Source organism: Cupressus sempervirens, chromosome 1, assembly GCF_028749045.1.
Source record: "Cupressus sempervirens isolate cs-2001-9-10 chromosome 1, ASM2874904v1, whole genome shotgun sequence".
NCBI classification, from domain to species: domain Eukaryota; kingdom Viridiplantae; phylum Streptophyta; class Pinopsida; order Cupressales; family Cupressaceae; genus Cupressus; species Cupressus sempervirens.
This window is the reverse complement of record NC_143118.1, coordinates 719,520,532-719,538,364: the sequence shown is the minus strand read 5'-3', so window position 1 is coordinate 719,538,364 and position 17,833 is coordinate 719,520,532.

The window sequence follows — 17,833 nt, the reverse complement described above, 5'->3', positions numbered from 1 at the left end:
CTACATTAGCATACAATCAACTTATGATTGATGCATGCATACAAGTTCTTAAAATTTATAGTACAATTTCCTCACTATCATGATCATCCTCCCTTTTCCAGATGATGCCTAACTCAACAAGTGAGAGGGGAAAAAGAATGACCTGCATCCACCTCATGCCAATAGATTGTAGTTAGACAATGTCAAAATCAAAAGATAATAATTCAAGTCAATAGAAATAATTAAAATAGTGTCTGTATATGATTTGCAAAACACAATCAATTTTACCAATCTTATTTATAAATTATTCGAATAGGAGGACCTATGGAAAAGATTTAGACTAACAAGATATCAAGTCATGGATATTCATAAAATAATAAAATACTAATTGACATAAATTTGTATTTAGTCTCATCGTATTTAGTTCGTTGTATCGAAACATCAAATGCACACAAATAAATAGTAAAATTTATATAAGGCATTCGAGAAGGAATTTAAACTACTTAGGGATGACAGTAAAATTGTGGCTGAAATTTATAACACTTAACAAATAGAAAATTAAAATTTACAATCTGATTTAGTAATATCATTGCTTGATGAGTCTGTGAGTCAGTCTTTCATGGATTGGATGAATTTCAAGTATAACCGCTATTGTAATGATCTGCAATACGATATAATGTTTTGTTGTTCTTGATCCTTGTCTCTCTTGTTCATGTGATAACTTATTATGATGCCATCTCTTGTTGATGCTAGATGCACATGTGATATTTTTCTCTAGCCAATGGTTGAATAATTCCACCTTTTTAGCAGCTATGAGGCTCTTGGATTGCTTAGTATCTGATGTATATAAAATGATCTTGATCGATGCCTTTGAAGGAGTGAATGATATACCTTTAATATGAGAGGTTGCAACTCGAAACAAAATCATAGCCTTTCATGTAATTATTTGATATCATGGCTTTAGTTAACTTCAACATCTGTTATCCTTCCTTGTACAACGATAATGAGAATGCACTCATTACAAACTTGTTATATTGAAATTCTGGATTTTGACAAAAGATCTTATAAGAGACCTCAAAAGTGAATAAACCTCTATTAGCTAGTATAGTATTATTTAAATTTGTGATAACTCCCTTCCATGACTTCACAAATGATCATATACCATTACCTTTATAACAATATTTTCATCTAGTCACTTTAGGTATATCTTTAACATAATTTTTTTAAAGCCATTCACACTTTTGTTTCTGAAGAAGACTGCAACCCTACCATAAATTCTTAGCTTTTCAATATAAAACCACTTGATTTTCTAATTCTTTATTTCAAACCACTTGTATCTCATACTATCTTCAAGATATTTATTTCTTTGAAACAGATGGCAATAAATTATGCAAATGAAAGGTTGAAAGTTACACGATATGGTGAAGAAAAATCTAGCGCATTATCATGTTGTTGTTTCCTCCTTTCTGAGCACAATCTTCATGCCTATTTAGTGCTAGTCTATGCTTCAGGAATATCCTCCACATTCATATATAAATGTATCTATCATATTATTTCCTTTAGAGAAAAAATCAATAATGATGCCAACCAAACCAAAATGTATCAATCGAATCTGCCTGGTCTCACATTCACTGGCACATAAGAGTAATTATTGCTCTTTAAATGCAAGATAAAAGATAATTAAAGTTCTATTTTATTTTAAACTTGTCCTCCAAATATTTCTCGAAGTCAACAAACACCAATTCACGCTGAACTTTTGTTTAGTCTACTCACAAACTTCTAATTACTTTTCTAAACCATTTGTGCATTTATAATTTACTCTTCATCCTTTTTTTGAGACATTTTGAAGTTTAAATTTTTGTTGAGAAATGAAAAACAGGTGGTAGTTTTACTGTGACTATATAATTGATATAGCAAAATGCCATTTGAAAAGAAAGAATGTATAACATACCACACTTCTTTGCAAGGAGTCTTCATTTCTTCTTCATAAATCTTATACCATAAAAGCTCTGATACCATCTTAAAAATGGTAGAGTCAGGATAGATAGAATGTGGTCAAACCATTGATTCAAATGGATTGATTTTACAATGATGTGCATTGGCTATATAAAGCCATTATTTTCCATATGACTACCAAAACTCCCTTATAGGAAATTAACTTCCCAGCAACTAACAATTTATTCAATTTTTTATTAATCTAAACTGTAAACTAAAAATTAGCCTACATTAATTTAATATTCTCCAATAGTTTTTTGCAATATGTGAGAAGCCTTATTTGAGTGCCACTGGATCTGATGTTAGCTATGAGCTCTCCATCCAATATCACTAGGCTAAAAAGGAATTCTGAGATATGTGAATAGCACTATCATATTTAGAAACCCGATGATAGCTACCCAACTTCAATTGGGTTAGTGACATTGTTGTTAAACTCTATTTTAGACTATGAATTCATTTAGCAGTAGAGGATATAGATGGATAGCAAGAAAATTGTTCCATGTGTCATCATCTAATATTTTTCTCATGCACTATATAAAAGAAAGTAGTTGTTAACATTCTCAACTATTCTATAGGGATTGCTAAGGAGTTAGAAATGTTAAAAAGGCTACAAAATAGTGAAGCTATTTATCATGCTTGAAGCACATAAGGTGGTTTATTCTATGCATTCTTTAGTAAGACATCATTTTGCAATAATGAGCTGATTCTGAAATAAAATGATGGTATCACTCCACTATATCTGGTTTTTCAATTGTTGCTTTACACAATATTTTAGGAGTCATGGCAATTAGTTATTTAGCAAGGCAGTTAATATCATCACACAGATTGATGAACCTTAAAGAACATAACAATAGATCTAAAAGCATAAACTATGTAGACCATTTAACTTCTATCTATACTTATTTAGATCCATCCAATTTTTAACTTGTTTCATTGGCAGGTTCCTGCACTTCATGGTATTGATATTTCTGAAACAGTGGCATCTCAAAATGCAGTTTTTGAGAAAAATATCTCATCTTTTTGGGGTAGTGGAGAGTGGTGGATGCTTCTCACAGCTCAAAGCATGGCTATAGGAACTGTGATGGTTCGTTGGGTGTGCAAGTATTCTTATCCCATCATGGCCATAGGATGGGTATGTTTCAAAGCTATACCAATAAAATCATCTATATACTTAAAAATCTATAGAACTTCCAAGCTATGTGGATTTATGATCTAATAATTTTTACATATTTTTTAACATCTTTGATTATGTTGTCTTTTTTTGTTTTGACAATATTGTAGGCTATGGAAAAATCAATAAAAAATTGAATTGTTAAAGCTTTGCCTCGATTAAATATAATTATAGCTTAGAAATAAAGGTGTCTTAAAGGATCACTTTTGCTACACTTAAGGTACTTAGGAAAAAGAGATACTATGGGATTATAATTTATATATAATGTTGAATGTAATGGGACTACTCAAGCCCAATAGAAACTCTACATTGAATTCATTTACTAAGATTCTTTTCCTTAAGAATTATGAGGATAAGAATGTGACTATTGCAAACCTCCTAGAAGAGCTCCCTATTCTTATAGTTAATACATGATGGTTATTATCATTCTCTGACTAGCATTGGCTTACTCTCAGCATCACAATACTATAATTTTATGGGATGCATGATGCTTCTCTTTGGGGTCTCTGACCCCCTAACTAGAGGGAAATACATGTCCATGAATATACATGCATTTATAGTGTAGTTCATGTCAAAGAGAGGCTTGCCCATCATCCAAGCTGACCTTCCATGATGTCGGCATTTATCTACATAAAAAATCAAATGTGGATATATAAATAAATATCAATGTTTTCGTTATCTTTTTAGCTTAGTATTATTTTTATTTTTATTCTGGATATATTTCATACAATTTTAAGCACGGAAATTTTCATATGCATTACATTAATGCCAAATCCAATGGTGATTGATATATGAGAAGTTATAATTATAGAGTTAAACCTTTTGTACCATTGGTATGAAAGGCCTTGCACACATAAACTAGTGGTAAATAACCAACACAAGCCATTGGACATGTTATGTCATGCAAATGCTTCACATCATCTTGTTTATGAAGTAGCATAATTTTTTCCATGATGCATAGGTTGAGTCCTACCATATAATAGATCCTTTGTCTTATATGATGTAAGTTGCAAAAATGCATGAATTCAGGTTATTTAGTATTCACGTAGGTTTTTTGGTTAGCTATATAGTCGTTGACAAACAACTTTAGTATTAGAATATGTTGATATCATCATATTCAACCCATATAGAAAAATTATTATATGTTGTTTCAATCTTAACAATTTTATAATTAATTTTTATAAATGTAAATAGAGTTGTCCACCCGCAGAGCAGTTCTCCAGCTAGGTACAGGGAGGTCAAAATCTAGAGGGGGTGGCTTTTGGAAGGGATGGTGAGCTTTTGAAAGGAACACTTAGATTATTTGTTTTTCAGCGCTCCCTTCATAGAACTTGGTTGGTTTTTTTCCATGTGGAATATTTCTTGCCTCTTAAGGAAGCATATACCATCGTAGCATACCCATCTATGCATAAATAAACATTGGCAAGAAAGAGTTTGGGGTAAGAATTGACATGTTAGCTAAGGTGAAGGGATTGATGATTGTAGACATTGGGTAATCATTGTAACTCATTTTCTTGTGCCTAACTAAGAATTTTAATTTCACCCGCGGGTTTTCATTGCACTATTGGATGTATTGCATAGAGCATTTTACTACAATGAGTCAAAGATGGGCAGCAAGTAATTTCTTCAGAAGGGGGGCTTCAGAGTTTCTTCACAAGTAATTTCAAATCTATGTAAGACTTAATTGAATCTCATTCTTATTTGAGCAGTGTTAATTGGTAATATTTGGGCATTGGATTAGTCTATCCATGCTATTTTTAATACCAACATCTAGAATAGCCCATTTGAAAGTGATTAGAGAGGTTACACGGGAGTACCAAAATCTAATTAAAGGTTTGATCACTCATGATGCATAGTTCTATATTTCTGAAGGAGGTTGAAGATAAATCTGGTATGAAGATGGATTGAAGATAATAAGTACCCAAATTGCTAGTTGATTAGGAAGAAATGAAAAATCAAAAGAGTCCATAAAGAGGTTGACCTTATCAAGGATATTTAGTAGGAGTCTGGTTAGATACATGTAAACCCAAATATGGCAAATCTAGTATTTAGAATGGAATTTCTCTTTCAAAAATGTTATGACTAAATATCTAATTAACATACATTTAAAATCTCTCTAGAAATGTAAAACATCAGAAATTGAAGAAATTGAAAAAGGAAAACTAACATGGGATCTACGTTTCTGATCTACTACTGTTGGCTCAGTATGGGCAGGTATTGACCCATTTAGGAATCTTATATTTTATTTAATTTATTATAATTTGTTGACCAAATTTCTAATCCCCCACTATTATTTATTTGCAATCTATGATGTTTTTCAAATATTTCCTAACTTTTATACACTTGATGGTGTGATGTCCTTTAACACAGTGAAAACCACAAAAGTCATTTTCATTGTACCATGTGGCCTTAGGTTGAATAATGTCTAATGTTTGGGTCTACGGATAGATAATGAGGTTGTCTTTGATGAATTTGTAAAAAATGACATCAAGTAGTTCCTCTAAGGGAGTATAGACTCTATTTGGCTTATTATGGATACATGGCCTTTACCCAAGTACAAATATTATGGAACTCATTTGATTTATTGGTTCTTGGTGGAATGATATATGCGCCTCTTTTGATATTGTTTTTGTTGAGGTTCTTGATATGGTTGTTGATAAATCATGGTTTATTTTTTATAGGTTTTTTCTGCTAGAATGTTTGTTGATAAGGTGGGTTTGATGTGTTAGGCATTATGATAACCACATTGACATGTCATTTATCTATGGATCCATCAATTACTCTCTTTTTTCTAGTATCATGTTTTATCATTTGAGTGACCCCACTCTTATGTGTTTTCCTTATATGTATTTATGACTCCATTGTCAATAAGTCCTTCATCTAGGCCCATGCCTTTCTCTTTGATTTTTTTTACATTTACAAGTAGCTAATGTACATATGATGTATGAGCTTAGGGTGTGTGTTTCTGATGAACATCTTGATGAGGTGTCATTCTGGTAAGGTGTGAGATATTCATGTTGTGAAGGTTTTACATCTATGTAAGAAGTTAATGGTTCTTTCACCTCTTTTCTATTTTGTGTAGGCTAAATCCATTATTGTTAGTTATGTTTCAACATGGTGAGCATATTGTGCAACACAGACTTTTAAAAATTATGTGAATGTATTTACAATCCCATAGGGTATCTAATAGAATCACTTAAGGGTAAGGCCCTCAAGGCTTTTTGGGAAGAGGCATATAAGAAAAATTTCATTGTAGACCACCTCCTAGAAATGCATGTTAAATTCTTTCATGCGTGACTAGATCCCCCTTCCCTTTGAAATTGTCAAATTTTTGGATTTAAAAGTATTTGGGGAAGCATGTCATTGTTATAGCCTTTTTGAATGGATATGGGTATACACGTTCAAACTTGAAGGCTTTAGAATCTATTTTATCCTTTAGTGATTTGAGGATGCTCTTCATCTCTTGCCACTCTAGGTTTACAAGTTTGTAGTTGGTGCCCCCAATATTGGTGCCCTCAATGCATGGCATGTATTTGATGCAATAGGTGAGTATGGATGTCAGTATTGCAGTGGGTGAAATGTTGATTTCCTTGTTACCTAGATAGGGGTTGGAAGCTATTGAAGTGGTGGGTGGACATAATGTTGCACGTGTAGGGTGAATTGCTTCTAGTATTGTGGATGTTTCTATGGAGGATAGTTGTTTGATTATTTTATAAGTGGGTGACCTTTTGATTATGCTTGTATATGTTGATGTTGTGATTACATTTATTATGGTTGTGGGGGTTGATATGTCAATGAAATGGTTTAGGAAGCCACATTCTACCCAACATAGAATGAATGTGCTCCTACATAAGATGGTACTTGTGTGTTAAATGACACAAAGTAATTCATATAAGGGACTTCCCCCATTTGTGGTTGTTGCTATGGTAGCATGTGTTGGTTACTTTCTAGGAGAGGCATGGAAAAATAACCGGTAATGGGCAAAAAATGATTTGTTCATGGAAGGAATGGGGGTTGTTGTTGTGCTTGGAATATTAGCATGAAAGGATTTCTACTTGGGAGGGTTGTCGCCTTCCCTTTTGGTTGTGGTAATCCCCATGGGCCAAGTGGAAATACTAACATTGATAAGGATTTTGTTTCTCATTTGGTTCATGAAAACCTCTAAGATTGATGCAATAGGTCTCAATTCATTCATCTATTAGGGAGGTGGCTCAAATATCACCAGGACAGTCTATGGGCTAAGTTTTGTGCTTTCCACACCAATACTAGGATTTAGATCCATGTCTTCTTCTTCATTTTATTTTTGTTTTGATGTGTGGTGGGTGGCATGAAATGATGATGCACCTAAGGGTGGTATGCAAGATGATGTGATAGGAATTGCAAAGTGCAAGATGAGTTCTAAGACCTTTTAAAGATGAGATAACATATAATCTATGATTCAAAGTATTTATTGAGATCTAAAGACTTCTGAAAAATAAAAAGGAATGAACATGTGGTAATACAAAGGATGATGATGGAGGATTCTATCCCAAGGGATAAAATTGTGATGAGATGAGTGAAAAGTGTGTGAGGAAGAAGAAGGATCTAATTGTAATAGCTCTAAGTCGTGAGTTGGATAAGACTACAAATAACTCCACTTTTTGTCTTATGTTATCAATCTTGCACTCCAACTCTTCTTGTAATGTGTTTTTAGTGCCTTATTTCTCAATTCAATCTAGCCTAGCAATCCTTGCCTATATGGAAAAATAATTGTATTGACAACTGATTGACAGGGGTGGTCAGTATGGGCAGGTATTGACAATTGAATATGACTGAGGAAATTTTTTTTTTGTTTTACTTTGTATGACATCCACCACAAGCATTACGACAAGTTTTTTGTAGCGGCAACACTATCTGCCATCGCAATTTCCTGGGTGTCTGTCGTAATTGCGACGAGGTTGTTGTAGTTGTGACAACAAATGTCATCGCAATTTTTGAGGTTTTCATTGCAATTGCGACATCAGCCACAAGAATTGTGACGGTGTTGATGTCACAATAAAGTGGTTGCATAGCGACAGATAGGCATCATAATTGCAATGGTATAGGATAGACGTCATAATTTGTGACTAAAAAACAACGATGACTATTATTGTCACAGTGACAACACATTTCTATCGTAATTGTGACACATAGCCATCGCAAATCAATGCCAAATGTATTAGTGCACGTCCCTTTTTTACAATTAAATTTGATCAAAATACTTGGAATTTTCTTTAAAAATCATGCACTATCATCTCTATTAGAATGTAGTGTTGTCTATGAAGACGCTTTATCTACATAGATTCTCATCTCCATAGTTGGGAATCTTCACCAGTGACAGACTCAATAATCCACTCAAAAACTAGAAACAAACTTTATTATGTCACCTTCATAGATTTGGCATCTCTGTCAATTTAACTCTATCATCTACATTTGCGCAACCCATAATTTTTGTTGTCTGCGAGGACTATCATCTCTGTAGATTTTATGTTGTCATCTACATTGTGGGTGGTTGTAGGTTTGTAGTTTCCATTAACTAGCATCTCTACTTCATCTAGCATCTAAGTTGTGGGTAGTCATAGTTTTATTATTTTGACTAACGCCTATGCTTCTTTTAGCCTCTGCGCATTTTGTCACTTATGGATCTCTCTTATCGTCTACAATCTACAAGTGTAAGTATTAGGTATATCTTACTTGCTTCTTTTGTGTTGTCTGTTATGTTTGGTGTCTCTACTCTACTTACTATCATTTGCATTTTTTTTTCTTAAATATTAAAAATAAAATTAAAAAAGATGTGTCAAAATGTATGCATGAAAAACTAACATGTCAGAATCACACATAAAAAATAAAATATTAGCTGTAGATGTCTATCAAAGATTGAAATAATTTGAAATACAATTAATTCTACTTGCATTTTAAAATTTAATGCAACCAAAAGACAAGAGTTCTCACACAACTTCAGAGTAGCTCAACAAGAGCATCCACAAAAGGTCTTGTTGGTGTGCTCAATAATGAGGGATGTTGTTATGCTCTCCTCAAACACAACTATAAATGAATCCTCAAAACTATTCAAATTAATGCCAATATGAATCTTTACTAAATGTATATAGAATACCTTCATGAAATGGCTATGAGTAAGCCAACCTTGAAGGATTCTAAAGGATGTGAATATGGAAATGGATGCAATGAAGTTAACTAACAATGTTATGCTACCATGAAAATATTCAAGAACTCAGAATTGATACAATGCATACTAACAACTACCAAAGGTTAGCTCTCTGCATAAAAATATTTTAAAAAGCTCTAACACTATACTAGCATCATAAAATGCAATGGAGAACCCTTGTGGCACCTATGTGAATAGCACATGGTAGGACCCACATCCCTTTTTCACATTTAAATTTAATTTTAAAAAACTAAGAATTTTCTGTAAAAATTGTGCACTACCTTCTACAAAGGGGCTTCATCATCTCCGTAGATCCTCCTCCTCATAGTTTGGAATCTCTACTAGTGAAAAACACAATAATCCACCTTAAAATTGGAAAAATAAACTTTTTTATGTCATCTCTGTAGATTTGACATCTTCGATTATTTCACTCTATTATTTGTGTATCTGATGCCCATAGTTTTATTGTTTGTGAGGATTGTCATCTCCGTAGATTTTATGCTCTAGTGTATGTGTTGTGGGCAGTTATAATCCTATAATTTCCACTGACTATCATCCTTCCTTCTTCTTCCATCTATGTTATGGTTAGTCATAGTATTATTATTTTGACTAAATATCGTTTGCACTTCTTATAGTGTTTGTGTGTTCTATCGTCTATAAATCTCTTTTGTCATTTGTGATCTGCAAGTGTAAGTATTTGGTATATCTTACTTGGTTATTTTCTATCATCTATGTGGATTGGAGTCTCTAATCTACTTACTATCATCTACATTTTTTAATTTAAATATTATAAACAATTAAAAAATAGGAGTGTCAAAATGTATGCATGAAAACCTAACCTTTCAGGAACATGCATAAACAAGCAAACATTAGTTGTACATGTATATCAAAGACTGAAGTAAATCAAAATACAAAAAATTCTAGTTGCATTTGAAAACTTAATGCAACTAAAAGATAAAATTTCCCATGCAACCTTGGAGCAATTGAATAGGAGTGCCCACAAGAGGCCTTATTGGTGTACTTTGTTGGCTCTTGATTTAACAGTTTTGGAATTAACCAAGAAACCAGACCAATACATCTAAGGTTAAAAAATTCTTATGATGGATGCACTTGACTACAATCTTGGGAAAACTATAAGGATAAATCCTTCTTCTTCTTCAGGCTCTATTAGACCTAGGTGGGTGGACCTCAGACTCTTTATATGGTACCAGTGTAAAGGCATACAACTAAATCTGGAAAATAGATAAAATCCCTTAATCTTCTATGTTTATGCAAGCATTCATGGATGAAATAGCTACTTAACAGAGCACATGAACCTAATAAACCAAGTGAGGGAAAACTCTTTTAATTCTTAAACACAAAAGAAAGATATTTGATTAAGATTTGTATCTCAGCATAACCTGGGTATCCAACAACAAAGAACATGCATCCCTCAAGCTTACCAGTCCATTATCCATTGGGCATCAACTAAACCATAACATGCAGATGCATACCTAAAATATAATCATATATTTAGGCATGTGATCTATCTATTTGACTTGCAAACAAACATCAGTCTTCATAACAACTCTCTTACTTATTGTAAAATCCTTATGGTGTAACCTGCAACCCTATCAGTATAAACAAGCATTTACTTGGCTTCTTTGTTCCAACAGAAAATTCATCCTGATATACAACCTTAAGGGATTGCAACTGAATTCAAGACCTTGGTTCTTAAGCATAGAACATTGCAAGTAATAGAAGAAGGAGATGAGAATCAGAATGAAACTAAGAAAGGTGAAACTCTTGTATTAATTCCCTTGAAAATAATACATCATCTACATATCAAAACTTAGAAAATACACAAAGAATGACTGTGTAATATAACAAGTGCCTCAAAAGAAACACAATAAGTTTCTCATAATAGAAGAATACTAAGAAAAATGGTATCACAACTATGAGAAAATCTCAGGAAATTGGAACTAGACTGGTCTCACAATCCACCTAAAATCTTCAAACAATTGGAACCCTTACAATAAGTAGAAAAGGAAGATATATAGGAGAGAAAATCTTTCTGGGTCTCTAATCTAAATTTGACATGTGTCCTACTAAAAGAGTCTTCAATTTGGAGTTGTTGAAACTAAACTTCCTCATCTACCTGCACTTTGAAAACCATAAATGATGCCAAAATATTTGATATATCCCCACTTAAAATATGCAAATATCTCATGAAGGAATATCAAGAAATCATCACAATCTATACTGAGGCTCAAACAATCTGATCTCAACATGCCACATTTGCTTTGCCATGAAAATCAACATTGTGCAATTGCTAGAAAAACAAATGCTTCAACCACCTCCAAAAACATTCAATTCATCCTTACAATTGCTGGAGAACTCAAATCAGATGAAAATATATCTAAATATGATTGCAATTTCATCTACAACATTAAATTTTCACCTCTTCTCTTTCCCACTACAACTCTTTGGATCGTTGGATAAAATTTTTGTGCCCTGGCTCTAAAACTTCTTTATTGCTCTATTAATTTCTTGCAATTCTATAGTTCAAATAATGGTGAGATCATATATTATATTTGAGCATTTAAATCACACGAATGAGCTCTATGCCATATTTAACTCTCAGTAACTATTACCTACAAATTGTAATTAGCTTTAAATTTTATCCGTAGATTTTCACCACATCAGACGGCCTTAATTTAAAAAAGTAATAAGCTTTATATCCTTAAGAGCAGGGCCACGTGTCTCATTACCACTTACCTACATTCCTTAAATTTCTTGCATCTTAAAATTTTGGGTAAGTGCCAACCGTTGATCAAGACAAAATCAACGATTACACAAATCTACAGTTGAATAAGGCCCAGTCATCCATTTTAACCAATAGGAAGTCTCCATGTGAATCTGTGCCTTCCTAAAACCTCCATACAAGAAGGTCCCATATCACCTCTAGAGTGAATGAAAACTTGACATCATTCTTTCCACATGTCAAGCTGGTGTATTCTCATATTCCTTATTGAACAAGCATCTCCATATTGTGAGATTGCACCAGCCATTGATCTTTAAAATCCTATGATCATGGGATATGAAGAAAGAAAACTTAGCGTTCCACTTGACAAGTTGACCAGTCAATCCAATGAAAACTACCCATGTACACAGCTCCTTCCTTAATGGCATTTCTATTTGGGCCCACTAGTGACTGAGGACACATGTCAATAGGTCGCTACTTCACTATACATATCCTCTGAGCAACTCTTTATAGCGAGATGACAATGGTCATTGATCTGAGATCAAATCAAAGGTAAGGAAACTACACAAAGTACCTTGAAGAAGTGGTGGGTCCCATACTCACTATGTGGCATGTACTAAACATCGCACAACTTTTCATAGCGAGCTAGCGAGTATCATCAATCTATGCTTGATCTGACGATTTAGAATCATTTACATTTTCTATGCATGGGGAGTGGATCCAAGATACTTCTGTCACTAAGCTAGCTTAACATCCTTGCACACATATATATTATTTAATTTCCAATGACATCACAACCTTTCGACTAGTCACTACCTCGCTATCGGTAGGTCGCATAGATTTTTTGATAGCAACTTAGTGAGTCACCGGAGAAACTTCAATTCTGGTGACACCATTTGCAAATTCCTCCTCGTGCATCCTTCTGACACTAGAAAACTTGGGAGATAGTATGTGACCATAATGCCTTCATATTAATACAATTTTTTCAGTGTCGGACTTCACTTTTTAGCACCAGGACATAGTTTTCTGATGATCTCTACATCGCTATAGGAAACAACCCCGTAACTTTTTATAGTGAGTATGCGACATCTGTTGATTCTAACAAGATCCAACGGTGGGATAAGATTTTTCAAAAGGACTCAACAATGACCTCGACGTAGGCTAGAAATAATATTTAGTTTTTGTAAAGACCTTCGCACCAAAATAAGATTTAAAAGGCAGGACCTAAGGTTTTACACAGATTTTAAAAGATATCAAAAATACAAGACCAAAATCTAAAACCCTAGGACCTAACAAAAGAACTCACATCTAATTTTTTTACCATGATTCTAAGAAAAATTAATATTTAAAAAATTAGACCAACAGTGGCTCTATCTGGGGATGATAGACTACTTGAGTCTATGCAAGAATTCAAAATCTTTGGGAGAGCAGACCACATATTTGGTACAGGGATGACAACTTTTTTAGAGAGCATAGAGCAACACACAAAAACAAGAAACAAGAAACCAAACTATACAGAGAGACTATTTACAAGGATTTGCAAAATATATAGAATGTACATGAAAACCAAGAACCCTAAAACTATTGTTCATGGAAAATAGATACCTTTAAGAAAAGTACCTCTTCAAGAATTGTCCATGAACTAGAAATTCAAGAATACCTTCAGTTAAATCCTTCAGAAAATATGAATCTTCTCCATTTTTATCAGAAATGTTATATGGGCCAAGCTAGATTGGGTAAAATTTACCATGCTTTCCTTTATCTTCAAATCTAGCATTCCACATTAGTACCATGTCACCTACTTCAAATTTCCTATTACTGGCTCTTTTTTCATATAAATGCTTCATTTGTGATTGCAACTTGGCATTTTGAACAACAAATTCTCTCCTTCTTTCTTCTAGTTGCATTATATCATCCATTTTGAGTTGCATTTCATCAATGATGTCATCTTCATACAATTGAACAAATCTATACATCTCATTTAGGTTATTTTGTGGAAGTCTAGCCTATATACCACAAACCAAATCAAATGGGGCACATCTAATGACCTTTTTCACAGTAACCCTATCAGCCCATAGAGCTAATGGAAACTTTCAGTCCCAAGCCTTCTTGTTTTCTCCTAAGATCCTCTTGATAATTTTTAATATACTCTTATTACTTGATTTTGCCTGACCATTTTCTTGAGGATGATAAGGTGAGGATGTATACTCTATAATGCCATATTTCCTACAGAATTCTTTATACTCATCAGATCTAAAACACATAGCATTATCAGTTATTATCTTCTGTGGACAACCAAATCTGGTTATAATATTATTTAAAATGAATTTGATCAACACTTTACTTGTTGCATTCTTAGTAGGGACTACCTCAACCCACTTGGTGAAATAATCAATTGCTACTAAGATCCATGAATGACCACTAGTAGACTTATTTGTGATCTCACCTATAAAATCAATTCCCCATTGTTGAAAAGGTGCCTGCACTTCAACTAGTCTCAATGGTAAATTTCCAAAAAAAATTAACTTTCCACTAAATGTTTGACAAGCATCACAAACTTTTACGAACTCATGAGTATCTCTGAAAAGTGTAGGCCACCAAAAACCAGCTCTCAAGATTTTATGGGCAGTAGTTTTTGCCATATAGTGACCACCACATACACCCTCATGCATTTCTTTTAGGATCCTTTTAGACTCATTTTCATCTACACACTTCAAAAGTACCCCTTCCATATTCCTCCATAATAATTGACCTTGCACTATAACATACCTTATAGCCTACAACTTGAGGGATCTTTTCTAGTTATCTGTTAACTCTAATGGAGATTTCATGTTTTGCAAATAATAAATTATGTCTTTGTACCAGTCATAGATATCCATATCACAAAGATTCTCCCTACAACTATCATCAAGTTGATTAATTTGGTTTTCCTCTAGACTAGCTTTTGTCATCAACTTAGCCAAACCTTGACCTCTAACTAGTTTAGTAATATGAATATCAATGTTAAAATCTTGTATCCTATTAATCCATCTATACCTCCTACCAAATACCTCTTGTTGTGAAAAGATTTTGTTCACAGCAGTAGTAGGAACAAAAGCAATGATAATAGCTCCAATTAAGTAATATCTAAAAGCTTTCACCCCTTCTATCAGTGCATATGCCTATTTTTAATTGATGTCATACTTAAGCTCTGCTACTTGCGAAGACTTTCTAAAGAATGCAATAGGCTACTCATAACCATCTTCATTTTTCTGTAACAGTACTACAACAACAATGTGAAATGAGGCAAAAAAAAATATATGCATTGGTTTGTCATAATTTAGAGCTCTGAGAATAGGGGCATCTTTAATAGCTTGCTTAATTTTTTGAAATGCAATACTAGGTTCACCATCCCATTTTATCTCATATCCCTTCTTTAGCATTCTTGATATATGCCTACTAATTTCTGCAAAATTTGTCACAAATCTCCTAAGAAAATTGATTTTTCTAAAGAATGATTGAATGCCTTTAACACTCTTGGGTTTCTGAATCTTATCTATTGCTTCTACCCTTTCAAGGTCAATCCTTACTCCATACTTGCCAACTAGATGTCCTAACAATTTTCCTTTAGTGACACCAAAGTTACATTTCCTTGGATTTAAAGATATTCCATATTTAAGGGCTCTGATAAATACCTTTTCTACATGCATGCAATGATCATTTTCATCCTTGGAGTAAGTAGTAAGGTCATCCTAATACACAGCCAAAAATTTGTCAATAATATCATAAAAAGCCACATCCATAGCCCTTTGAAAAGTAGCTCTAGCATTAGTATGCCCAAAAGGCATCCTGACATAAACATAAGTACCCCATGGAGTAGTGAAAGTAGTTTTAAACTGCTCTGATTCTTTAACAACTACTTGATTATAACCTAAAAACCCATCCATCATTGACATAAGCTTTGAACCAGTGAACTTTTGAAACATGGCTTCCATATTTGGCAATCCATAATTATCTTTTAAGGAAGATATATTGAGATTTTTGAAGTCAACACATAACCTTATGTCTCCATTTTTCTTCCTGATAGAAACTAAATTGGATACCCAAGAAGAATGTCTAATAGGCTTTATGATCCCAGCATCTCTTAACTTGATCAATTCTTCTTGCATTTTGGGAGCCAAGGTTGGGAATGTCTTATAGGCTTTATGATCCCAACATCTCTTAACTTTATTAATTCTTCTTGCATTTTGGGAGCCAAGGTTGGGAGCCTTTGTTTTTGTCTGGAAGGCTTAGCATTTGGTTTCAAAGGGACTTCATGTTGAAAAAGATCTTCCCTATAGGCCTTGAGATCATCATATGACCATGCAACACATTTCTATACTTTCTTAGTAGGTCTATTAGATCTTTCCTAATTTTAGGAGGTAATTTCTTACCAATATATACCTTTTTATGTGTCTCTTGAGCTCCCAAGTTCACCTCCTCTAAATCCTTAGCACTATATCCATTAGTGTCCACTTGTGACCTATCTTGGTTGTCAAAAATGATTTCTAAAACAACTAGACCCCTTGGAATTTTATTTATCTTCAATTGCACAACTTCCTGCCCAAAAATTGTATCTTTTCCATCTACATTTTCTACATAAGTTGCACATTCAATTTCTTGTCCTGACAACATATGCTCACAATTCAAAAATCTTAGAATATCCTTATCATCTTCAAACACTTGCCAATTTTGAACATTATTAGGGATAGAAGGTCTAGTTTGAATCTCAATTTTAGACACACTAGCAAATGTGATGTCATTAGGTTTTATTATTATATTTGCTAGTAAATCTACCATTTTATTATTTTTCCTATCCTTCCAAATTATTCCAAATGCATCAAAACATTCAACCATGTCCCACACTACGTTTCTATACTATTTCAATCTTTTATTCTTTGACACATGAGCATTTCTTACTTGGGATACCACCAATTTAGAATCTCCTACAACATGTAAACACTTTATCCCATGCTTATGAGCTAATCTAAGGCCTAACAATAAAGCCTCATATTCTGCTATATTGTTCGTACACGGAAAACTTAAAGTAAAAGAAAATTTGTATGTTACCCCTGCTAGAGATATCAACAAAATGCCTACACCAAATCCATCTTCGCAACATGCACCATCAAAAAACATAGTCCATAGATCACCCTTGTTTTTTTTTGTGTCAACTTCCATTTCTAACTAAGATTTATGCTTAGATTTCCTCAAAGTCAAAACCTCAGCCCTGAATGCATTAATATGTGTATCCACAAAAAAATTCATGTTGTCATCTTCCTCTATCATGTATATACTCTTAGGCTCCCTATTTACTTTTATCAGGTTTCCCTCAATATTAAAAGTAGAAAATGAAAAATCACACTATAGACTCCCACCCATAGCAACACTCCACTTTCTTGATAATAGCATGCCATATTGAGGTGGAATATCAACAACCAATACACTCATAGTAAATTCTTTGTCAGGGCAAGCTATTAATCTATATGGTAAGGAGTTTATAGTGCCTATAACTATCACTTTTCTTTTATCCATAGCACAACATCTTCCTTGAGTAGTATCCACCTTTAAGCCTAATTCCTTCATTATTTCAAAAGGCATCATAGTTTTGGAAGCACCAAAATCAATCATGCAGTTTTTTAATGTTTTACCATTTACTAAAATGCTCAAGAAAAATGGTTCAACATTTCCTAAACACTGATTTACATAATTATCCAAAAACATTTGAGGAATTTGAGAGACA